The sequence below is a fragment of the Ictalurus punctatus genome, chromosome 28, assembly GCF_001660625.3.
Source record: "Ictalurus punctatus breed USDA103 chromosome 28, Coco_2.0, whole genome shotgun sequence".
Taxonomy (NCBI): Eukaryota; Metazoa; Chordata; class Actinopteri; order Siluriformes; family Ictaluridae; genus Ictalurus; species Ictalurus punctatus.
This window is the reverse complement of record NC_030443.2, coordinates 19218458-19244399: the sequence shown is the minus strand read 5'-3', so window position 1 is coordinate 19244399 and position 25942 is coordinate 19218458. Positions and strand designations below refer to the sequence as shown.

At 40.9% G+C, this 25942-nt stretch overlaps 1 protein-coding gene across 6 annotated transcripts in view; it reads left to right on the top strand.

The window, feature by feature from the left end:
- Positions 1-293: 293 nt before the first annotated feature.
- The window catches only part of gsx1 (GS homeobox 1), a 34887-nt gene continuing 9238 nt past the window's right edge, over positions 294-25942 (top strand). For 2 of the 6 annotated variants that reach the window (XM_047151791.2, XM_053677135.1), the window contains exons 1-7: positions 294-1028; positions 1303-1347; positions 5563-5618; positions 5753-5789; positions 5890-6022; positions 7561-7643; positions 17560-17662. The gene's annotated coding sequence lies outside the window, so the exon portion shown is untranslated. Of the gene's footprint in view, positions 1029-1302; positions 1348-5562; positions 5619-5700; positions 5790-5889; positions 6023-7560; positions 7644-13113; positions 13155-17559; positions 17663-25942 lie in introns of those variants that run through there. The other 4 variants (XM_047151793.2, XM_047151792.2, XM_017460253.3 and 1 more) reach the window with 4 other exon arrangements.

Sequence of the window (25942 nt, the reverse complement as noted above, 5' to 3'; positions counted from 1 at the left end):
GATTCAGTTATCATGATGATGACTTCTGAAATGTATGATGTGTGTGTGTGTGTGTGTGTGTGTGTGTGTGTGTGGAGCTTTGATTTTGATTTATTACAGCAAGGATACATGCACAAAAACTGTCCCAATAAATCTGAATATGTATTTTTTTTAAAAACTGTTTCTCAATATATTTTATATAAAGAGATGCAGTTATAAATACAAAGCCTCGTTGTGAAGCTTCTCTTTTCTTCTCTTTCTCTCCTTTATCCTGTTTAGCTTGTGTGCTACAGACGTGGGAGGCCATTACACTGACAATGATACGCAGCTAAACTGCGTAATGACAGAGCTCGAGCCCATTCATTACAGGCGAGAGGCGCGAGACCTTGGTCAGGATGCGCGCGAGGGGGTCATGATCCGCGTAAATAAAAACGCCATTTAAACTTTCTTTTTGAAAATAATAATAAAAAAAAGACAAAAAAAAGCGCGCACCGTTTGTTTGGAGCAGGTGGATGATTGTACACGGTTGACTGACCACGATGAACAGAGAGAAAGAGTGAGAGAGATGCGCTCGCGGAAAGAGCATTCAAGTCGCGCGAGCTTCCTCAGTGCGTTTGCTAATTAGCGCGAGGACACTGCTCTGTTTCGCGCGGGCACCCCGCCGACCTGACAGGAAAGAAAAAGCTAAGCTAATCTAACTTACCACACGATAAATCACTCTGTTTTCTTTTCAGAAGACACTGACTGACAGCTCCAAACATTTCCCCCCCTTTTTTTACTTTCCCTCCCACAGTTTCACTTGTTCATATATATATATATATTAAAATCTGTTTGTAAAGACATTTCTTCTTCTTTGTGAGACAGTAAATCACCCATTAGCTTGACTGACAGCTACTAGTTTATTAGAACACAGCTCGTCTTTTAAAAAAAACAACCTTTTTTTATCTGTTTATTTCGTATCAAAATATAGAAATAGCCTAAATTTTAAAATGTACATCAGAAACATTTGATCAGTTTGTTCTGTAAGTGAAGTGAGGTAAGTGGCTGAGGTAAGTTTATAGTTTAGAGTCGTCCAAATCCATTCCCAGCCTTACAGTAATACATTTATCTCACTAATTAAGTTTTCATTGTTGAATTAGTACATATGATGTCGAATTACAGTGTTTAATCGACTTCTAAACAGTGATTATTGAGTCAGTCATTAGGTGCTGTACTGTAGGTGTTCACGTTAATTCAGTATATTTACATTTCTGCACATATTTCCGTAAAACAAATATGTCTAACACCAAATAACAGCTGATGTATTTCCTATTCTGGTTACAGGAAGTAACATCAGAAGACCTGAAACACTGAAAGTTGAAGTTTGAGGTATGGAAATGATTCAGTAATTAGAAAATTAATTTTCCATTGAACGTCAACTTGTGAAATTCATTACACGTTTCATTAAAGAATTAGTTTCGTGAAGTAATTTAAATATAGTTGTTTTTTTCCCCCTACATGACAAAGTGAATTAATATTACCTGCAGGATGGTGTTTTGGGTAACTTTACTGAGTTAGCGAACATTAACTTAGTGTCAGGAAGCAGGTACGGACACAAGTGCTGGTGGAAGGCAAGGTCAATATTCAGACAAGGGTCAGGCAAAGAACAACCAACGTTAACTAGATTAGGCAAGAGCAAAAATGAGAACCAGAAACTAGATCAAAACCAGGAACACAATCAGTAAATCAACCCCCTCTGAAGCGCTACCTCTGGGAGCCAGTAGGGGATTGAGCACATCATGGACTGGTACCCAGCACCTTTCCTAGGGTCCATATACCTGCCAATCTATCAGGTACTGTAGCTTACCCTCTTGGTGCAGTGAGTCTAAAGGATCTTTTTTATGGTGTAAGCTGGGTCAGCTTCAATAAGTAGAGGTGGGGGGGGGGGGGGATGCCTTCTGCATGGGGACCTGGAGTGACTGGTTTAAAGTGGGAAACATGAAAGGAGGGAGCTGGGTGCTGTGGTGTGCCAGCTCTAGCTTCTAAGTGACGTTGTTTATTCGCTGGAGGACTTTGCAAGGGCCGATGTAGCTGGGCGTCAACTTTCGGCTTCCCTCTGTGACCCGTAGCTGTCTGGCGGAGAGCCATAGTCGGGTGTCTCTCCACGCCATCTGTTTGCAAACTTTTTGGTGACTTGGGCTGCATGCTGTAGGTGTTGGGCTTGTTCCAACACCTGCTCACTCCGCTGGAACCAAACTTTTATGGTGTTTTGGGCGTAATCTGCCCAAGGGAGGAATTGTACCCAGTCCTCCTGATTGCTGGCACAGAAAGCCCTTAGAAAGCGCCCAATCTCCTGGTTAGCCCTTTCAATTTGGCCATTAGCTTGGGGGTGGAAGTCTGACATCAGGCTTACAGAGATACCCAGCTTTTCCATGAAACCCCTCCACACTCGGGACGTGAACGTGTGTTTTGTTTGTCTTGTGAGTGCCAGGGTGTCCTGAGAGAGAGTCTTGGTATTTTTCAAGTTCTTATGGTCAGTGTAAATGGTGAATGGGTAGGGAGCCCCGTCCAGCCAATGACACCATTCTTCCAGGGCAAGTATTACTGCGAGGAGCTCCCGGGTGCCGATGTCATAGTTTCTTTCTGCAGGGGACAGCTTCTTAGAAAAGAAGGCTACTGGGTGGAGCTTGGGAAAGGTTTCCTGAGTGTGGGAAACTGACAGGAGTCACCGTGATGTGGCGAGGTTTGAAAGCTGCTCGCTGAGGAGTGAGCTATGGAACCTTGGCGGAGGGTTGTGAGGAGCACCTCGCACTCTGGTGTTGAGGACTGCCGCAGTAGAAACACAAAGCCACTATTTACGGCGTCGTTGGCTTTCCACAATGTCAAGCTTTATCTGGCCATATTGCATGGGTTCTTTTGCTTGGATTTCGGGAACTGGGATGACAATCGCATTCACAACTCGATGGTTCTTGATCAAAGCGTCGAGAAGAATGGACATGTCGATCAAGGAGTTATGGGTTACTTGGTCATCGCAGTATGCCAGTTCCAGGAGTGGGTCCTCGTTCAGCCCTTGAAGATTGGCAACCTTCAGATCTGGCTCATTACAGCTGCTATCCGGAGCCAACGTGTGGAAATTGAAACGGTGTGCTCTCTCCCTTGGTTTCAGGCTGCTGTCTGTGGTTTTGTCTGGGTGTTGTAGTCCACGTTTGTAGGCCTCGCAGTATTCTGGGAATTGTAGTTGAACGCTGATTCTGTCGTAGAAATGACACTTTCTAGTCACATACAGCATTGGTGAGGCAGATAACAACATACTACTTTTATGTAATTATTTTTCAGATGATAAATGCTCTGTTCACACAGGCAGCTCAAGTCCAGATTTTATGCAGTATGAATGGAAGGAATCTGATTTTCTGATCTATTTTCCCTTTTGTGTGTGTGTGTCGGTGCCCTCTGACAGACTGGCATCACATCCAGAGTGTATTCCTACCTCATGCCCTGTATTCCCAGGATAGACTCCGAATGCACCTTTAGCCTGACCAGGATTAGGCCTGTCTCTTTATAACATTTGTTTTGTTAGTCATCTAGTTTCTGTTTTTACCCCCTTTCTTATCACTGTCCTTCCTGAATGAAAATTCCATCAATTCTTTTTCTTGAGCATCAACACACTGTATTTGTGGGACAAAAGCACCACACACTGCGCTCCGCAAACCCTCAGTGACACACATCATCACTTTATCACTTCAGCATGCCTCTAACTGTTTTTAATCCGAATAAAATCAAGGCTAATGTTTCATTACCATATATTTTGCACATAACGACCCTTGTTTTGTAGGCAGGCGCGATTTTTTTTGTATTAACGTAATTAGCGGGGTCCGTCAAGGTCTAATTGGGCCCGTGGCATGATGGGAAACAGCGCGGAGGTGTCGCGCAGGGGCAGGTGGCAGGCGCAGAGGCGGATAATTACAGGATGAATTTCACTTTAATACACGGCGAGCTGTGCGTGGAAATGCAGATAGCGGAGCTTTCTGCCTAATGGCTTCTGCCTCTGCAGCCACTTGAGAGAGGGAATGATCTGAAAGAGTGTTTAATTAACACATGCACTATGATCCAGAGTGTGTGTGTGTGTGTGTGTGTGTGATGGGGGAATAGAGAGAGAGAGAGAGAGAGTGGGTAGTTGCAGAGGGAGGGTGATGGAGAGGAAATGTGAAAATGGGGGAATGAGAGAGAGAGAAAGAGAGATGGACAGCTTTGGGGTGAAGGGTAGAAAGGTGAGCCGAACACAAAACATTTCCTGAATGTGTAATTCTGTATGCAAACACACACGTCGTTTGTTGGCCCCACTAGCAGTTAGCGGAGCCGTTCAACATTAACCAGGGTGTTCTCTTATCACACTGTCTCTGTGTTATATAAGGAATTAAACACAACGCAGTATGCTGTTACAGAAAACTAATCAACATCAGGGTTGATTACAGTATATTACAATAACAACACGCCTTGACGTGTAACAAAAGTTAATAAAACAAAAAAGCAGTAGGACGTCTCTGTCCTGAGTTACAGCTTTACCTCTGACTGTTACAAAGTGCTGACACTAGATTATCTCATTGCAGTGGCGCACGTCGAGGGGTGGAATATATTATTAGGCAGCAAGTGAACAGTCAGTTCTCGAAGTTGACGTGTTGAGCCTGAAAACTTTAAGGCACATGGCATGAATTAAAGAAGTAGTTGTCTAAACTAGTCTTTATCTAGATGTACTTTAAAAAGTAAGTGTTGTGCATTCGAGCGAGGTCGGGAACTGAAATACCAATATTTCTACATGGGAATTGAACTAACTGATGCTGCAAGTTGTACCGTGTATATTGTTGTGGTGTGTATCGTTTGCTCACTGGTGTCTGGGGTGTAGCTGTGGTTTTGTGATTGGTTTTTTGACCACATGTATGTGTGTGTATCCTCTCCATATGAGTTGTGTGTGTAATGGAGTGTTGTGTTTGAGCGAGCAGGTATGTGTAGCTCTGTAGAACACTTCTCTCTCTCTCTCTCCCTCCCTCCCACCATCTCTCTCTCTCTCTCTCTCTCGCTCTCTCTCTCTCCACTCTACTGGAGCTAAAAGCCCTGGAACGGGCCGCTAATTGCCCAATTAGGCCTCTCTGCGCGCCTCCGCGGCTCGGCTTGCTCCATAATTGGGCTGAAAGCAAACGAACGGCCGGCAGACAAACAAGCTACTAGAAAATAATTACTTGGAGTGTTTCTTTTCAGTTGCTGTACAGCGGATTTCATTATGGTGAATGGCCCACTAAAGCCCGCTCGAAACGCTGCTAGTTGTCATTTTCATGGCGACTTGATAATGACATTAATTTGTCTTAATGGCTGGTTCTATTGTTATAAATAGGAAAATGAGGCGAAATTGTCTTGCCGTGGCGAGCACAAGAGGACTCCAGCGCGCTCCCACCGGGCATCAAGAGATAAATTGGTGTGCTTGTCAAATTTCCAATAATTTGTTATGTGGACTACGAGTAATGCCAGTGCCATTAACGCTCATTTCGCCCCAAATTCATTACTGCCCTTTTTTGCCTTTTTTTTTTTTTTTGACGTCTCTAATACACGCAGTCCGTTCCTCTCGGCTTTGAGTGGCTGCACGAGGACCGAAACTCGTCGTCCTACCAGTGAGTTCGGAAACACACATTATGCATGCTTGTACACTCATGCAAAACACACACACACATTATAATATGAATTCTGACACAGGCACACAAGCACAGACATCCGCAGGTGCTCATTTGTTCGTCTATTTGCACAGGTCACTGTGCTCACCTGATTCAGAGGTGAAGTTAAAGGTAAAGTCCAGCAAGAAAAAAAAATAACCTACAGAGTATTCACAAATGCACTTGATCATTTGTGTCTGACGTTTAACTTCTCTGGTTTTTGTTTTTCCAGAGTTGTTTTGGGGAGCAATGGAAATTTGTATCGTCCAAAGTGCGCCACTTTTGGGTCTCCTTTACAATTAAACCTTCCTGCTCTTGGGGGCGGAGCTTTGGGGATGGTACCATCTCAAATTGCAGCAAGAAAAGTAAGCCTATTAAATTTGCCCAACATGGCCGCCATCATGACCTTCCAACACTCACTCACAGTACATTCTCAAGTTTATTTCATAGATTTGTAGCTTATAGACACAAGTCTACATGTCCTGCGTGGATTAGGCATTCGTTACTTTAGTACGAAAATGTTCACACCCAAACATCCTCCCTGAGCTGATCGACTACGTTTTTTACTTTCAGAACTACAAATTTGAATGTACTGTTTCTTTAATATATGTCACGCTTTTAAGAATTTATGGTTCTCTTTTGACTCACCTCTGTGTTAAAAGTAAAATCAGAACCAAAAGCTGACTTGGGGTCAGTCCTGCAGTAGAAAGGTGAACCTTTAGTGTCCAAACTTCTGCAGCTTCTTCTCTGAAGTGTCAATAGGGGGCAGCACTTCAACAGTTTCCGCACTCACTTTCATCCAGTTGTGTGTTTAATAAAAAACACACACACACGGAGCATAAAAATCAGTTTAATGCATTTAGTTAGAGAGCGTTTCTATCTAACGTCTAATTCATTATTATTAATAAACATTGGATATTATACGCTCCTGTTCTCTGTAAAGAGCTGTAAAATGACACCAGGTCTCAGACCATTAAGGCTTGTTAGCTCATGAGTGTTAAATGTAGTACAGGGATGTTATGAAAGACAGAGTCGCTGATTTCACCTAAGGAAGTTGAGTTTAACATTACAGATAAGCCATAATATCAATAAAAATCATCAATTTGTATTGCTTTATAACCAGTTTATAATCAAAAAGCTTTTTATTTTGCTTTATAAATGTATATTAGATGTCTATAATATCTTGAAAAGCATCTGTACTAGTTTAAACTGTTGGGAAATAATGACCTCCTGTTTTGTTTTGTTTTTTAAAATTATTATAGGTTTGGAATATATAAATGATATAATCAGTTTTCTATGCGATAACTGTCTGATTATTACATTTTACAAGACCATGTTAAATTTGACCCCAAATTGTAAACTTAATTGTGTAAATATGGATTTTTATTTATTTGTTGTTCTTTTTGTTTAGTTAAAAATGATGCTATGCAAAGCAACTATGTGAAAATATGTTAGCTAGATTAGCATTACTGATTCCGTTAACAGATGTTGTAAAAATAAATAAATAAATAAATAAAGAGACATATCACCTGTGTTGAGTTTGCTTTACATGGCTCTTTTCTTGAACATCCATAATGCAAATATCTAAGCAGTCAAGAATGTATATCCTTTTGTGTATGTTCATTCACGCTCCTACACCTGAATCCTGCGTACAAAAAGAACTCAAATATAGTCACTTTTAGCATGTTTTTCCTCAAGAAGAATGAGCTAAAAAATTATTTTCTAGTCATTTCCTGTAGCATTTTTTAATCTCCGTGCCAAAAACCATAATCACTGCAACATGCAAAGCATAACATGTTTCCATGAGCCGTTTAATTGGTCTAATTGCACCGCCATTGAATCTTAATGCAGATCGTAATAGTGCTAATTATCTAATTAACTGCCTGTTCATTATGTGCCGTAGGAGTGGGAGCCAGCAGCGGTGGAACCCTGCCGGCACGGAGAGCGACCTCGGAACAATACAGCAGCGTTGAGAGCAGATGGGAGGTAGTGTTTTTTAGCCCAGCGGCTTTTTAAAATATAGCCAAGAGTCATGTAATTAAATTCAGCCGGAATGTGGAGCGAGACTCCGATGGGAAGTTTGGTGCATTAAAAATGGCCGGAAATCCACAGAGTCACGCAGAGACGAGGATTAACGGATAAAAATGAAAATCTAGTCCATCAGCCGCAGTTAACATTTTTAGTTCATTTTAATTATCGTTGCTAACGAGTAACCGAAGCTCATCAGCGCCTTCAACAGACATTGTCTCAGAAACGTTACAGAATTCATTAAAGCATAAATTTAATAAAATGTCATTAGAGCTATTTTATAAGCCTAATCACTACTAATACACAATCTCCACCTTTAAACTTTAAGCCACGCCTCCTTTCCGTGCACATTTAGTGCACAGTGCTAAAATGGAATGTATATAATAATATATATTATTACTTGTTAGCTACATCAGTCTCGCCGTTTTAAATGAAATTAACTGATTTTACACCTCAGATATTTCTCAACTGACATAATGGACTTTTTTTTTTTTTAACTGTCCAAACTGTTATTTAATCAGTGTATTTATTCATTTATATATTCAGCATCGTGAAAATAAATAACTTTAAAAAATATATAAATCTTCAGCTTTATAGCGTTTGTTAGTACTTAGTGAATCCGGGCTTTCCCGAGCGGCACTATAGTCAAACGTCATTATTAACTAAAATAAAATATGACAGAAGTTCTTAATTAAACATTGATTAATTAACGAATTAATAATTATTTCTACTTAGAGTGGAAACTTTGTTTACGTACAGCAAATGCATAGAATATCAATCAGACTCATTTAAAAAAAAAAAAAAAAGCCCAGGATCATGATCAGTGAAAGTAATTTATTATTTTATTTGTTTATACGTTAATTTATTATCGTTATGTATTTATTTATAAAATAAAAATTACTTTACTTTTTTTCAGCTTTCTGAATTAGTTACCGAGTAGTGAAAACAGCTTAAAAAAAGACAAACTTATATTTTATAGTACATATATATATATATATATATAATATATATTTCCCAGTTTTTAAATTTGGGATTATAAAAAATACATTAAGAATTTTAGTGTTGTTTGAAGAAGAAAAAAACCCTTCATATCAAGTGTGGTTTAAGTATTCATTAATTTATGTGTTTATTTACCATGAAACTGATTTAAATAGATTGTTTTCTGTTAGAATTAACTTTGCGGTCAGATTAAAACCAATCGTAATGATTATGTAAAGGCCTCGATTTACTGGATTTCTCCACTTTTGACTGAAACTTCATTTAAATTGGACTCGTTACCGAAGCCTCTCTGCTTTACTCCCTGCTCTCATAAAACATGCAGAACATTTTTACTGTGATTGCTCTGGATAAAGCGATGGCCACTTGACTCACGATGATTTGACGTTGTAAGATTATTAATACAAACTGCGTGGAACTAAATGTAACGTAATTACATTTACGTACAAGTTTAAAAAATAATGATTACATTTTAAAAGCTATATAATAAGCTCCCAGCCTGGAAATGGCAAACGCATGATGAAGCTTTAACATTTCTCACTTACCATGGAAAAATCGTTTGTTTGGTTAAATCAGTGTTTCGTACCCTTTTGAACATTTTTAAAATGCAAAAATTTACGTTTTAGTTACCAACCCGCAATTAATTTTGAACATCATCCCATGTATTTTCCGTTTTCTCTTTCTTACTGTACTGTTTTCACTCCTGTCTTCTTGTGTTTTTACTCCGTCTTTCCCCGTTAGACGTTTTGTCAGATGTTTAGATCTTTTCTCTTTGAAACAAATAAATAATTTTTGAAAAAATCCATGCCCTACTATGTTTCCCACCTGAGAAAGCAAAACAAAGCAGCCGGTTCTTAAAATTGAGCTACGTATTTTTAAGAAAAATGCGGTTTTGAATCCCGACGTTGGGGTTTTGGGGGCAGAGTTATGGTGCTGTCGTGTTTTAGTTCAGGTCATGGTGGAATTACGGTACTTTGCGAGAGACGCAAGAACAAGATACGGCTGGCGTAAATAGAAGTGATGCGAGAAGAATGGCTGAAGAAGCTTCTGCTCAGAGCTGTTCTTCTCGTCACGTTTGGAAACGAGTGGTTTCTATGGCAACGCAAACAACAATTTAACGTCGTACAGCGAGAAAGCTCGCCTAAGTACCAGTGATTAAACTGCGACATTTTAACCTCCTAACTATTTTAACGGGCCGTGTTTTTCCGTGAGTTTGTTTATGATGTGGAATTTTAGTTAAAATTGTACTTAAATCTTTAAAAGAGTTAAAATGTTAAAGGCATAAATGTTTTTTCTACATTGATAGCTTTTATTTGCTATAATCACTCCATTACGTGAACACCCTATTAGCAATCCGACCTTTTCTCATGACCGTGTTTGTATGAAAACACAAAAACAATCCAGCCTCATAAGTATTTGTTCAAATTGGTATGAATTTCTCATGAGATCAGGTTGGACGACGTGAGCACACGAGCTTATACGAGGCAAAGAACTGTTGCATCATCAACATGATGTCTTTATTTAATTAAAATTTTTAGATGAATAAACGTTTGTGTGGAATTTTACAGCATGACCATTAAACAAAGAAAAATGTCTCGCTACAAAAATCTAAACTGTAGAATTTATCCGTCGCGATGCTTCTGCAGGGGTACATTAAAAGCTGTGTGTGTGTGCGTGTATGTGTGTGCGTGCGTGTGTGTGTGTGTGTGTGTGTGTGTGTGTGTACCCGCAGTGACTCAGTGAGTTCAGAGTTTCACGCAGGTGGAAAGGTGTCTCTGCTGTTAGTGCCGTGTTGTGTAACTGTTCTCTAATAATAGTTTTTAAACGGCGCTCTCTAAAGTTCTCCACACGCACAGAACGAACACACAGTTCAATAAAACTGCATTTTAAAACACTTGCGGCACATTAAAGCAACGCTGAGCTGGGATTTATGAGCATTATCCAGCCTGAGGAAAGCACTTCATTCCAACACAAACGCAGGCGGGGTTGCCACACGAGAAAAAAACAATCTCACCTTGTTCCCTCTTGGTACCGAATTAAACACCGATGATGTTATAGTGAAATAATTCAAGTGATGAAGTGGAGATACTGTTACTAACCTGGAGTGTGATTATTTTTCTATAACAGCACGCACTCAAGTTTCGCAATTTACCGATTATACGCTAAAACGATTATAATTGTTTTATTTATTAACGAACGACACGTCATACTTTTGATCCGTTCCTAGTTAATGTTGTGAAATGTCCGCCAGACAAGTTAGTTCCTGCTCTCACTTACGTTATAACTTACATTATAAACAGTCGTTTACACAGCCTCACCAGTATCTCTCTTTTCTCTCTGGAAAGTTCATTGGACAAAAGGGGGGAAAAAAAGCGGTTTGTCGTTTTACCGAGAAACAGTAAAGAAGCGTAAACTCCTCTGTCCTGAAGATGTGGGAAAGCTTAAAGTTACAGCTGACTGTTACACAGCGCTCACACTGGAGACTCCTTCCGAAAACGTTATATAAACACGGTTTTTAAATCGGAGCGTCGGCCGAGCAGGTTCCTGTGAATGAGATGTTGCTATAGAAACGATAACGTGTTAGAACGGGCGCATTAACGGGCTGCTGTTATAGAAACGTAATCCTTCTGACCAATCAGAATCCATAACTCTAACAGCGATGTGGCGTTTCATTCGTTTATCTCCAGGGTTCTGATTTATTTATTCTTTTGTGAGAGAGTGTTTATCATCCGCTAGTTAATTAGCTAGCACTTGTTATTGTTGGAAAAGGAGATAAACACAGAACGAGAGACAGATAGATAGATAGAGAGAGAGAGAAAGACGGAGAGAGAGAGAGATATTATGAGAGCGTTAGAAACAATAAAGCAAATAACTTTTGTCGGAAATGCCCTGTTTCTCAGTTATTCCCGGAATTCCTCTACAGAGCTTCCATCTGCACTTTTAGGAAAAAAAAAGGTTCCTTAGAGGCTTACTGTCCAGAACCTCCTTTGAGAAGGAATCCGTGTTTGTTACAGGGTTTTACACAGAACCGAAGCGCTCTTTAGGGTGTTATACACAGAACAAATCCATGGCTTGTGCATCTGAAGGACTCCTTGAGAACGGTTCTGTGTAGAGCCCTAAAAGAGAGAGGTTTTCACATAGAACCCTTTGAGGAACCTTTAATCCTGGGAATAGAAATAATGCAGTATAGTTAGTAGTTACACAGAGTTTAAAAGTTGTGTGGAGCCTGGAGCCTATCACAGGGGGCTCGGAGGACGAAGCGGGGGACACGCTGGACGGGGTTCTAACGAAATCGCAGGGCACAATCACACACACGCTCATACACCCATTAACAATTACTGCATATTCAATAAGAGAATATAAAGAGCAAAATTTTAACAGTTTATTAAATTAGCGGAAATTATGCATTTATAACTATATACATATAACTATATATACAGTACAAGTAATTAACACTAATTGTAATTAAACTCTCTCTCTCTCTCTCTCTCTCTCTCATACACAGACACTATAGAAACTCTGTCTGGATATCTTTATAAGCTGTCGACTTGTAGTTTCTTATTCCCCAAGCACCAAGAATGATGAACTTTACTATTATTATTATTATTATTATTATTATTATTCTTCATTGAGGGAATAATAAGTTTCACACACCAGCAGTTCCAGAAAGAAATGTGGAAATTAGCTGTGACAGAATCATTGAATCAGTGAGTTGAACTCGAGAATTGAATCGGTTCTATTCATGAGTGAATCATTCAGACTGGTTTAATCAATGGGATTCTCCAATTCACCGACATGAACCGACTCAAACAAACGTTCTACGCTTTTGTTTTTATTTCTACGTGCACTAACTTAGTAAAGGTTCGTTTACTTTTTCCAGCAGTGACCGATGAATGAAACATGCTGAAGTTTTTTTTTGCAGCTTTATTGGTTCATTTAATTACGAGCAGTGAGAAAATAAACCAAATAGCAAGCAAAGCAAAAGTATAAAAGTATATTTTCTCTGATTTAGACTCAGCAGCCGGCTAGTGGGTGTGAAAACTTTCTCACACGCGCACACACACACAGTGTACACAAAGCCTTTTTTGTCTAATTTTGTTTTGTAGCTGCAATTTTACATCCAGGATTTTATTAAATAAAGGAAATTTTGTGTGCGTGTGTGTGTGTGTGTGTCGTATCAGACAATTGCCCCTCCCTCTCCCTCCCTCAACTCCTTCTCTCTCATCTCCAACCCACAACACACACATACATACAAACAAAAAAAAAAGAAGAAGAAGAGTGAAGGATGGTTGACTTTTATTGGTGCGGCCATAAAAGGATGGGATGAAAGCGGGAGCGGGCCAAAAAGAGAGACAGAAGAGAGAAAGAAGCTTTCAGAGGGAGGGGCGGAGGAGTGAAGAACAAGGCCTCATCCATCAGGAGGACGGAGGAGATACATTCCTGCGGAGGACACACTCACTCAGGCGCACAATGGTGCTGGGAGGGGCAGGGAGTCGACACACAACTTTCCTCTTTCTGCCTCTCTCTCTCTCTCTCTCTCTCTCATTCTGTCATCACGCTCTCTCTCTTTTCTCTCTGTCCATCAATACACACTCCTCAGCCAATTCACCACTCTCTATGGCCATGACCAATGTCAGTTTCTGACGCTCAAAGCGTGTACGCCAGCAATGAAACGCAGCTTTCTCTTCCCCTGAGGCATTCTCTCTGTCTCTCTCTCTTTCTTTTTCGTGGTTTTTTTTTCCATTTTAGCTTTTTGTGTCATGTTTTGCACTTAACATTTTGGTGAATGATGACGAAGCCGACACAGCTTTATAATTACTCACATTTTTTCTGTCTCAGTCCTATTTTATCTTCCTCTGATCTAAATCTGGGTTTGTTTGTGTGTGTGTGTGTGTGTGTGTGTGTGTGTGTGTGTGTGTGTGTGTGTGTGTGTGTTTTTATATCTTGGTGTAGAATAAATGTCCCCACAAGGATAGGAATATCTGATTGAATATCTGTGGGAACATTTGGCTGGTCCAAATAAGGGAAAAAAGACACTTTTGCTTTTGGTTAGTGAGGTTAAAGTATGTGTGTCTCTGTGTGTGTGTGTGTCTGTGTGTCTCTGTGTGTGTGTGTGTGTGTGTGTGTGTGTGTGTGTATGTGTGCGCGCGCAGTGTGCAGGGAGCAGGTGATAGCTTTTTGGAGAGCACCCTTTCACACCCCTCTTATTCTGCGCTTGAACAGCGTGAAGAGGTGGGAGAGCTGAGGGGCCTCCACCCGTCTCTTCCAGGGGCTGCACCTGCCCGGCCCGTGTGTTTGTGTGTGTGTGTGTGTGTGTGTGTGTGTGTGGTTGGAAGGGAGTATAAATGCTGCCCTCTGACTATTTGACCTCGAAGAGCATCACTGTAGAGCTAAAGCATACATATGTGTTCATCCGTCCATCTGTGTATACTGCATACTACATACTATGTCTTATAATAGGACATAGTGGTGCTTGAAAGTTTGTGAACCTTTTAGAATTTTCTGTATATCATCAGAAGTCCTAAAAGTAGATAAAGAGAACCCAATTAAACAAATGAGACAAAAATATTATACTTAATCATTTATTTATTGAGGAAAATGATTCAATATTACATATCCGTGAGGGGTAAAAGTATGTGCACCTTTGCTTTCAGTATCTGGTGTGACCCCCTTGTGCAGTAATAACTGCAGATAAACGTCTGGGGTAACTGTTGATCAGTCCTGCCCATCGGCTTGGAGGAGTTTTATCCCGTTCCTCAGTACAGAACAGCTTCTACTCTGGGATGTTGGTGTGTTTCCTCACATGAACTGCTCGCTTCAGGTTCTTCCACAACATTTCTACTGGATTAAGGTCAGGACTTTGACTCGGACGTTCCAAAACATTACCTTTATTCTTCTTTAAGCGTTCTTTAATAGAACGACTCGTGTGTTTAGGATCGTTGTCTTGCTGCATGACCCACTTTCTCTTCAGACTCAGTTCATGTCCTGATATTTTCCTTTAGAATTCACTGGTATAATTCAGAATTCATTGTTCCATCAGTGATGGCGAGTCGTCCTGGTCCAGACACAGCAAAACAGGTCTGAACCATGACACTACCACCACCATGTTTCACAGATGGGAGAAGGTTCTTATGCTGCAATGCAGTGTTTTCCTTTCTCCGAACATAACGTTTGTCATTTAAACCAAAAAGTTCTAGTTTGGCCTCCTCCGTCCACAAAATATTTTCCAATATCCTTCTGGCTCGTCCACATGATCTTTAGCAAACTGCAGAAGGACAGCAATGTTATTTTTGGAGAGCGGAGGCTTTCTCCTTGCAGCCCTGGCAGGCACACCGTTGTTGTTCAGTGTTCTCCTGATGGTGGACTCATGAACATTAACATTAGACAATGTGAGGGAGGACTTTAGATGCTTAGAAGTTACCCTGGGTTCTTTTGTGACCTCATGGACTATTACACGTCTTGCTCTTGGAGTGATCTTTGTTGGTCTCCACTCCTGGGGAGGGGAACAATGGTCTTAAATTTCCTCCATTTCTACACAATCTGTCTGACTGTGGATTGGTGGAGTCCAAACTCTTTTAGAGATGGTTTTCTAACCTTTTTCTAACTCTTTTTCTCTTTTAAACTCTTTTTCCTCAGAAATCTGTGTCTGTGATTGGCAGCGGGAGAGAGAGTAAAGCCCCTCCCTTCCAATTCTGCTTCCTTGCCTCCCAGCCATTGATGGCTGTCGCATCATCAGGATTCGAACTCATGATCTCCTAACGTTGGGCAGAACGCGAAATGAATTATTTTAACAGAAATCAGTTATAATCGGAAATTATTTATAATTAACTTGTAAACAATTGAACAACTCAGTTTGTACGAAAAGTTATTATTCCGTTCATATGAAATCGAATGAAATCCAACCACTTGTTTTAAAATTAAAACAACTTTGGCTGCGCTTATGCAAATTGGTTCAGAATTGCTTAGATCTTTTAAATCTAGTTAATAAATAATTACAATATACAGAAACCGATTAAATCCGATATCCGACTGAAACAATAGGTTTCAAAAAAATAGGTTTATAATGTGCATTTGGAAGGTTTAAATGGAAATGTAAGGAGTAGAACTATTTTTCCCCACATGGAAATGTATTTGAGTAAGACTACAAGAATTAATGCTTAAAATAAATAAATGTTAACACATGACAATCTTCCAACTCCGTCGACCCCCTGTCTATCACGGCTTCTACTCCCACTCTACTTTTATTCCAGTGCATTGTGAAATCATCATTTATTTTGTGCAGCTTTTCGGCGGTAAAGTATACGTGATAAATGCGTGACATTAAACTGGATTAGCTTATGATGGTTATTAAAAGGAAAATACAAAAGTATTGTTTTGTTTTTTTGTGTGCATGTGTTAAGAGTCATCAGTGCACAATGGTGTGTTTGTAATTGTCACTTGTGTGCATTTTTTTTTTTTCTAACAGTGGTCTCAGTGTTTTTTTGTGGTCTTGGCGTGGGAGTGGCACCAGCAGGGCATTCGAGTTGTTTAGAAAACCCAGCAGCTCTTGTTTTGTCAGACGGATTGAGTAGAAACGTGACAGCGGACATCAGAGGTGGTTCAGTCCGAGTTAGATTTATTAGCACCGTCACACCGCTGAGGCATTTCAAGCAGACTGTATCATAAGTGGTGTATCTGAAAATGATTTATATATATATATATATATATATATATATATATATATATATATATATATACAGCGATGACTTTTTGTATAAAGTTGGTTTCTAGAGTGCGTTGTTAGGGAAGGGTGGGGGAATTGGGATGCGTCCCGCCGCGTGTCGTCCTTCTCAATAGAGCTGCATCTGCAGGAAGGCTGGGAGCTGCCGTTAATGCCCAGTGACCCGTCCACAAAAACACACCCAACAAATTTTACACCCCGAGCACAGTGCCCTCAGCTGACTGACGTCACACACACACACATACACACACACACTCTCTCACAAAGAGAGATGGAGAGCGAGTGAGAATGGTCACCCCCAGTCATTAGGACGGAGGAGGGAGGGAGAGAGAGAGAGAGAGAGAGAGAGAGAGAGAGAGAGAGAGAGAGAGAGAGAGAGAGAGAGAGAGAGAGAGAGAGAAGTCAGATGCAAGATTGAATGAGGAAGAGGAAAAAAAAAAGAAAATCAAACGCAAACTTAAACAAAAGGCAGCCCCAAAACACAAAGCGCTCCATAGAGATTTGGGAAGAAAAGGGGATATTGGGTTATGAAAATGATTCAGGCCGCTTCCCTTGCACATGCAAATGCCCCCTTTTTCCCTGAACTGGGGGGGATTTTTTTATTCATCACCCTGCGAGTGTAGTTCTCACTGTGACAACACTGCCTTTCTTTCGCTTCGTGCCAGTACAGTCTCTCACGCCAAACTCGGCCCACCGTGCCGTTATGATGCTAAAGGCTAATGCGGTTAGCGCTTCACTCAGATGCTCTGAATACAAACGGACTCATTAATCTTCATTAATCGCGACCTGGATGTCGACATCAAACAGCTGGAATCCCGTTGGCTAAATGTTTAAATAAGTGGGAATAAATGCGTTATTGATGAAGTGCAAACACACAAAGTGCTTTATTATTTCTTACTCTACAGTGTGTGTGTGTGTGTGTGTGTGTGAGAGAGAGAGAGAGAGAAAGAGAGAGAGAATGTGTCAGATTTACACTTTATATTTGATAGTCTAAAAAAAAAAAAAAAAAATCGTCCATATTTTCGCAGACAAGGTTTTCCATGACAACTAAACCAGGAAGTACATTTCCTAAAATTTCCTGCGCATCCAATGAGCTGAAAGTAAATGATTAAAAAGACAACATTACAAATGTAATTAAAATTTTGGTTTTGTTCACAGATCTCAAAAAAAAGAAAGAAAAGGAAGAGAAAAAGCAACAGATTAAAGGAAAAGAAGAGAAGAAAATGAAAGAAAATGACAAGCATCATCAGCAAAAAGTCATGTGAGTTATTAAAAAGAGAATGGATGAAAGAGAGATCAGAAGAGAGGGATGATGGAGAGATGTGCGCTCTTAGGAAAAAGGGGCTGTTGGTGTAGTTAAGGGTTCCTCGCCTCCTAAAAGGGGTTCTGCAGTGGAACCGTTTCTGATAAACACTCTGTTGTAGGGTTCTACATAGAACCTTCATGACAACCAAAGAATCCTTTAGAGATCTAGATCTGACTTTTTTTTATAGGAATATAGGAATGAAGGAAGGAAGGAAAGAAAGAAAGGATGGAATTAGTCAGGAACAAAATGTGGAAAATAAAAAAAAAGAAAGAGGATAGAGGGATGTATGGAAGGAAGGAAGGAAATATCAAAGAAAAATAAAGATGGAGGAAACAAACGCTGAAAGAAAAGAAAGCATCAAGGAATGAATTAGCAAAGAAAAAAGTATCTCTAAGGGAATAAATAAGAAGATGAAGAAGAGGTAGGAGAAATGATTGTATTTTATTTAAACTCTGTCGTTCTTTCAGGATGTAAAGAGAAAAACAGCACGTTTATTCCCCAGTAAACGTACAGACGGCTGCTGCCGTTCATTTAATTAAAACTAAACGGACCAGTTTGGCGTGTCTCGCTGGGAGGAGCTGGATTCCTGATGGACTTTTTCTCATCTTTTGAATCGGGGAGTGAAATTGATTCATTAAAGCATCAGACGTCAGACAGCAGGTGCTTCAGGCCCTGTTCCCTTCATCCCTCCCTCTTCCTGTCTTGTGCGCCTCTCCTTTTTATCCCTCTCTCCGCCCCTCTCGGCCGAGACTGACACAGCGAAGATGGAGAACAGGACAATACGGAGATTGTAGATAAAGGTAAAGACAGGGAGTAGGAGTAGAAAGAGATAACGCTCGGCCAGGCCGGCTCTCGGCAGGCCGTTTTGCGTGTGTGTGTGAAAATTTGGTGAAAATGTGGTCGCATTCTTCCACTTTTGTTGTTAGGGAGTGTGTTGGGGAGTGAAAGAGGAACTGCTTGAGAATGGATGAACAATAGCCGAGAGGAGCGACACTCTGAACAAACTTGTCACTAGGGGTACGCTGAAGAGCGCCTCACTCTAAACACTGTCACATTTGTGTACAAACCTCTTGAAAGAGTTTGCTGACCTGCCCGTCTGCTTTTGGGAAAGTTCAAATGCCAAAATGGTGCCTTTTGTGTCGGGGAGAGTTCATTAAATTCATTAGTTTGACCCAGCGTTTTTGAAAGACCAAGAAGTCCACTGAATTGGAAACTAACTTCCATAGAGGGAGGACAAACCCCTTTTGAGGCCAACGTCAAAGCTTTTTATGGCGAAATGGGGAGAAAAAGGGCGACTTCTCAATCGTTTCTGTACCATAACCAATGGATTCACATCAAAAGCCAATTCAAGATGCACAATATGATATTAAGCATTCTGAGGCTCATCTATCAGCCGGGCGGACTCACGAGTCCGGACGAGCTAATGAGCGCTCTGGGCTTTCACTTCGGAGGTTATAAGTCAACTTCAGAGCCGCTTGGTTTTGAAAATAGCTTGAAATTCTTTTGCACAGACCGTAAAAGTTCTCCAGAAGTCAGAGTGACCTTGGCCCAGATTCTGACAAGAGTCATCACTTTTTTTAAACGGAGAGCTCAGCGTTCAGCCTTATTGCATTTATACCACAGAATTCTGGATTCTGATTGCTCAGAAGATGTTGATGGATTATCTGACAGTAGCGCAGGTTTACTGTACCTTAGCGCGCTGGTTCTAAAACCATTTCTATAGTAACAGCTCATTCACAGGGACTCGTACAACGGACGCTGAAAAAGATACGTTGAGGAGGCGTTTATTTAACATTTATGGAAGGAGTCTCCAGTGTCAGTGCTTTGAAACATTCAGAGGTCGAGCTGTAAGGTTTCTGACATCTCCAGGACAGAGAAGTTTACACTTTTATCTTCCTCGGTAACACGTCAAGCCGATGAAGTCATTACATAGGACGCAAAACGTTAAAAGCTGCTAAAACGAAACACCGTCACAGTCTGTAAGCACGTAATGTGTAAATCACGTAATGTGAATTGGTTTAATGGTTTCCATCAGATTCCTGAAGGTGACCAGTTGCTATAAGCACCACCAGAACCCTGTAGGGGGTTCTTTCACGGGTAGATGATCACCATCAGAAAGAAAGTAGATCAGGAACCATGGAACATGATGAAGTTGCTAGGCGCTATTGGAAGTCCCGCATAAATGAGCCAATGACTAACGTTAGCTATCTAGCTAGCTTTTTATCCAGACACTGTAGACACAGCTGCAGTGGTTGAAAGGAGACAAGCGGCAGGAACATTAACACGATGTTTCCCAAAAGCCGCCTGCGTGATCAGGAATTTAACTAAGCACTTTTTTGTTGACTCCGCCCCAAACCGAGCTTTTTATTGCGAGGTCGAGGAAATATGGACGCAGAGCATAAACTGTAGCTAACGATTCTAGATAGGCGTGAAACGTTTTATTCATTCCATGTAAAGACACAGTGACAGCGGAAAAGAGACAGAACCATCGGGAACGCCGACTTTTCTCTTAGATGTGTTGGGAAATTACAAAGAGAAGACTCCATTACACTCAAATTCCACGAGTTCCACCAGTGAAAATTTCAACTTCCAAGAAATAGTTTGTTCAAACGTAGCATAAAACTAGCATCGAACTAACGATAATCGTGTCTGTGTTAACGGTACTACAGCTGAAGATTTTGCAGCGGCATTGGAGAAAGATCTGCATATGAACATTACGTACAACTTCTTTAAAAAAAAAAAAAAGAAGAAGAAGAAAAAAAAGAAACGCAGCCAGAAAATTTCGACTTTTTTTAGGAACTAAATTATAATATAAATTGTTAGCTGGGCAAAATAACCGTGTGAGTTGGTGAAAGGAAGGAAGAGAACGTAAATAAATAAGGCTTCTGTGCTGCTTTCTTTCAGACCTGTTGGTCCAGTCTGGATCTGTAATGCATATCATCTTTAATGTGAGTCCAAAAGCGTATTTCACACCTCTAACTGACTGTTTTCCAAACTCTAATCCAGTTATATTGAAGCTGTAAAGCACTTAAACCCTTAATACCTCCCCCAACACACACACACACACACTTGATGCTTAATACATCACCAGTTGTGATGGCTGTAACTGTGTCATCTGCCGAGGCTGGTGGCTGCTCAGCGTATGAAAGATAATCAGCACCATTCAGCGTTCATTCTTCTAAAAGAGGGGGAACCTGCAATCTGCGCCGTTGCCCCTGGGGTAGGATTAGGAGGGGGACCCGGCGAAGGCCCCGGTCAAACCGCCGTGTCCGGCCCCAGTGGGACCTTAAATCCCGTTACACAACAGACCTTTCCATAGAGAGCGCACTTCAACCTGTCGCACTGCCATAGAGTCCCGAAGCCATGAATAATTTACACCATACGGAAACCATTGACTCCCAAAAGCGATGAACACAGAGCTCACTTAATTCCATTTTATTAACCGTGCGTGTGTGTGTGTGTGTGTGTGTGTGTGTGTGTGAGAGAGAGAGAGAGAGGATGAGAGAGAGAGAGAGAGAAACAGACAGACAGACAGAGAGTGAGACAGAAGCAGCTGCAACAGAATCACAACAACAGAAAATACAGAGGAGTGAAAATTTCTTTTTTTTTTCTTTTCTCAGTCTTTCTCGCTGTTTTTATCTTCTTGTACATATTTCTTTTTTTGCTCTCTCGCTTTCCTTTTCTCTTTCACTTTGTTTACATTTCTTTCTTTCTTTTCTCTCTATCTCGCTCGCCCTCTCTTGATGTTGCTATCTCTCGTTGTTCACCTCTGTTTCTCGTTCACTTTTTTCTCCTCTTTCTGTCTCGTCTACGTGTTCAGACCAAAAAAACGTGCAAGTGTATAATTATGTAACTTTATAATGTGGCCCCAAAAAGTATTTAGACACTTAAAAATATATAATAATAATAGATGTACTGGACTGAGACAAAAACAAAAGTATCTGGACACTTAAACCACACTTACGCTGCATTAGAAGATGTCAAACCAAGCACAAGCTCACTTTTGAAGCAAGACATTTCCCAATAAAATAGATATGCTTGGTCTATAATTAGACCAAAAAAAAAAAGTATTTGGACCCTTAAGCCTATTCTGGTTGACACGGTTCTATAAGTACTCCATAGTTCATGTGATGAACTACACCATGTTGGTGACATTTGCAGAAGAACAGCAGCTTCTGGAGAACTCTTTTAGCTTCAGATGAATCCAAATGTTACCTGGATGAATCTGATGGTGGCAGAGGGTTTTCCAACCAAACTGCACTAAGGGCATGAAGGTGCAGTAAATTAAAGCATGGAGGAGGCTGGGGCTGTTTCTCCTACAGCGGTGTTGGTGCATCATGTACAAACCTGCAGAAATCAACGGAGAAATTATTATAAGTGACAGAAGTGGATTGTTCAGCAGGATAACGATCCAGTGTAAAGGAGGGTTCTTCTGAAGGAACCCGTCCCAGAGCCCTGACCTAAACTCTGTAGAGCATCTACGGGATTCAGTGACGAAGGAATTTCTGAAAGTTTTGTTGGTTGAAACTCGGAGGAAACTTCCAGCGTTACTGTTACCGAAACTGGCAGATTTCATACCCAAGAAGTTCTGTGGGGAAAAAAGGATGACCATCTAAACACTAAAACCCTGTAACTGTCTTTACTGAATCTTTAATCGGGTTTTTATCAAAAGTGTACTTGTGGTATCTTTCTCTACAGTAAATGCCACTGGGTTTGACGTTATTTTCTAATGCAGTAAAATTCATACATTTGTAGGTGTGGCTTCAGTGTCCAGATACTATTTGGGGCCACTGTATTTCAATTTAAAGAAAAAAAAGATGTTATAGTTATTTATTTTCTTTATCATGAGGAGAGAAAAAAACAGTGAACTGTATTAGAGTTTTAGGCACCATTTACAAAAACTCCCAATACAACCTCCGTCGTTTACATCGGATAAAATACAACCTCCGTCGTTTACATCGGATAAAATACAACCTCCGTCGTTTACATCGGATAAAAATAAAACCTCCGTCGTTTACATCGGATAAAATACAACCTCCGTCGTTTACATCGGATAAAATAAAACCTCCGTCGTTTACATCGGATAAAAATAAAACCTCCGTCGTTTACATCGGATAAAATAAAACCTCCGTCGTTTAAATCGGATAAAAATAAAACCTCCGTCGATTACATCGGATAAAAATAAAACCTCCGTCGTTTACATCGGATAAAATACAACCTCCGTCGTTTACATCGGATAAAATAAAACCTCCGTCGTTTACATCGGATAAAAATAAAACCTCCGTCATTTACATCGGATAAAATAAAACCTCCGTCGTTTACATCGGATAAAATAAAACCTCCGTCGTTTACATCGGATAAAAATAAAACCTCCGTCGTTTACATCGGATAAAATAAAACCTCCGTCGTTTACATCGGATAAAATAAAACCTCCGTCGTTTACATCGGATAAAATAAAACCTCCGTCGTTTACATCGGATAAAAATAAAACCTCCGTCGTTTACATCGGATAAAATAAAACCGCCGTCGTTTACATCGGATAAAATAAAACCTCCGTCGCTTACATTGGATAAAAATAAAACCTCTGTCGTTTACATCGGATAAAAATAAAACCTACAGAATTTACATCAGATACAGATAATAAAGATTTGCAATCTTTATTCATATTTCAGGAGATGATCAGTTACGGTTTGTCCCACACATACCTGTGCTCTTGTTATCTGACTTTAGAAGTTATCTCTATCTCTCTTTCTGTTTCTCTCCCTATGTTTCTCTCTCAATGTGCCTCTCTATCTCTCACACTTTCTCTGTCTCTCTCTCTCTGTCTTTCTGTCCCTCTCTCACTGACTATCTCTCTCTCTCTCTCTCTTTCTCACTGTTTCCTTCGTCTCTCTCTCTCACTCCCTTCCTGTTTATTGTCTGTCTCTCTCCCCTCTTTCTCTCTCTCTCTCTCTCTCCCTCTCTCTTCATTTTCTTCATGTGTCTCTCAGAGTGCACTTATTTCCAGCAGAAAACGTCTGAAGCTTTAATTGGGTGTCTCCCCCCCCCTTGCTCAGAGTAATTCTGCAGTGTTTAACTCATCCTCTAGAGGGCAGAGCTTCCCCGGGCCGCCAAGGTCAAAGCTATTTGTCGGCCTCCAGTTGAGAGAACAAATGAGGATGAGCTTCCTGGAGCTCTTTCAACCTCACACTCTCTTTCACAGACATTCGCTGCTTCTCTCTCACTGTGTGTGTGTGTGTGTGTGTGTGTGTGTGTGTGTGTGTGTGTGTGCAAAAGCTTCTTCACTCACTTACACACTTCATATTTACACTTCCTCTCTTTTCACACATTCAGTGTTGTTATTCAGTTAAACAGAAAGAAAGATGAAGAGATGGCAGCGGATTCGATTAGATGAGCAGAAAGGCAGTAAATGTGTAATATACTCAGTATAATATTCCAGTGCAGTTTTTGCTCGCTGGAATCATCCTGATCACAAAGTGAGGGATTAGATTGGCGCCGCGAGTGGCGCAGCCCGGACTGAGCCGTTTTCCTCCACTCTTTTCCCTCTTTCCTCACAGAGACTCACAATCCTGTAAACAAAGTAAACCTGTAATTAAAGGCATTGGAATGAAATGTTCATCTCTCTCTCCATCTCTCTCAAGTCAAAGTCAAAAGGTTTTGCTTTATTGGCATGGCAGATATTAGCGTTTGTATTGCTCAAGCTTGGATACAGACACTTTAGAGAGTAGTTAATGGGCAGTGGTGGTTCGGTGTGTAAGACGTTGGGCTACTTATCAGAAGGTTGTGAGTTCAAATCCCAGCACTGCCAAGCTGCCACTGTTGGGCCCTTGAGCACGGCCCTTAACCCTCTTTGCTCAGTTGTATAAGTGAGATAAATGGAAGTCGCCCTGGATAAGGGCGTCTGCCAAATGCCATAAATGTAAACTACAGAAATAAACAAGTAGAAACGAATGTACGTACATTCAACGATACAGTCAAACAGAAACACTAGTAATGAGGCTCAAGGCCCAGAGAGGAAAAAAATAAAAGAGAAGAAATATATATGTATACCTACATGTAAATAAACATACACATATATACCCCAAAAACACATATGTTTTTATATATATGTTTTTATATATATATATATATATAATAGTGTCTGCGTGCATGGTCACTCCCTGTCCCTCACCTGGTGGCAGGTGTGTGCAGCTCTCTCTGTGCTCCCCCAGTAGGTGGGGCAGTTTGTCTTCATTTTGGTGAAGAATTGGGGTGGAATGTGGTTATATTTAGTGAACTCAGTGAGGAAGTGCAACTCCGTCTCTGTTTTATTCAGTGTACACGGCTGGTACAGTCTCTGCTCTCGGGGCAGCAGGACTGTGTGTGTTCGTCAAGCTGTTCCTCAGTGTTGGATCAGTGACGTGTTCAGATAATCTGACGCGCTGTACCGTGTGTTTACACCAAATAACACTTTAGTTTGTGTTTCCCAACAGGACAAATAGTTTACTTCCAGTGTTTCTGTCATTTGTTTATTCTGACTGGGTTTACAAAATTCTTCTGTTCCTCAGTCTTTACTGTGTGAGGGTGTGTTGGTCTCTCCGGCTCTCTCCATCGCTCTCTCACCATCTCTCTTTCTCCATCTCTCTGGGTCCCCCTCTGTCTTTCTTCATCTCTCTCTGGCTCTCTCCATCTCTCTCTCCATCGCTCTCTCGCCATCTCTCTGTCTCTGTCTCCCTCCATCTTTCTTCATCTCTCTCTGGCTCTCTCCATCTCTCTCTCTCCATCTCTCTGTGTCCCCTTCTGTCTTTCTTCATCTCTCTGGCTCTCTCTATCGCTCCCTCTCCATCGTTCTCTCTCCATCTCTCTCTTTCCATTTCTCTCTGTCTCCCTCTGTCTTTCTTCATCTCTCTCTGGTTCTCTCCATCTCTCTCTCCATCTCTCTCTCCATCGCTCTCTCGCCATCTCTCTGTCTCTGTCTCCCTCCGTCTTTCTTCATCTCTCTCTGGCTCTCTCCATCTCTCTCTCTCCATCTCTCTGTGTCCCCTTCTGTCTTTCTTCATCTCTCTGTCTCTCTCTATCGCTCCCTCTCCATCGTTCTCTCTCCATCTCTCTCTTTCCATTTCTCTCTGTCTCCCTCTGTCTTTCTTCATCTCTCTCTGGCTCTCTCCATCTCTCTCTCCATCTCTCTGTGTCTCACTCTTTCACTCCCCTCCTCTGTTTCTCTCTCCAGCTTTCTCTCTATCTCTCTCTGTCTCT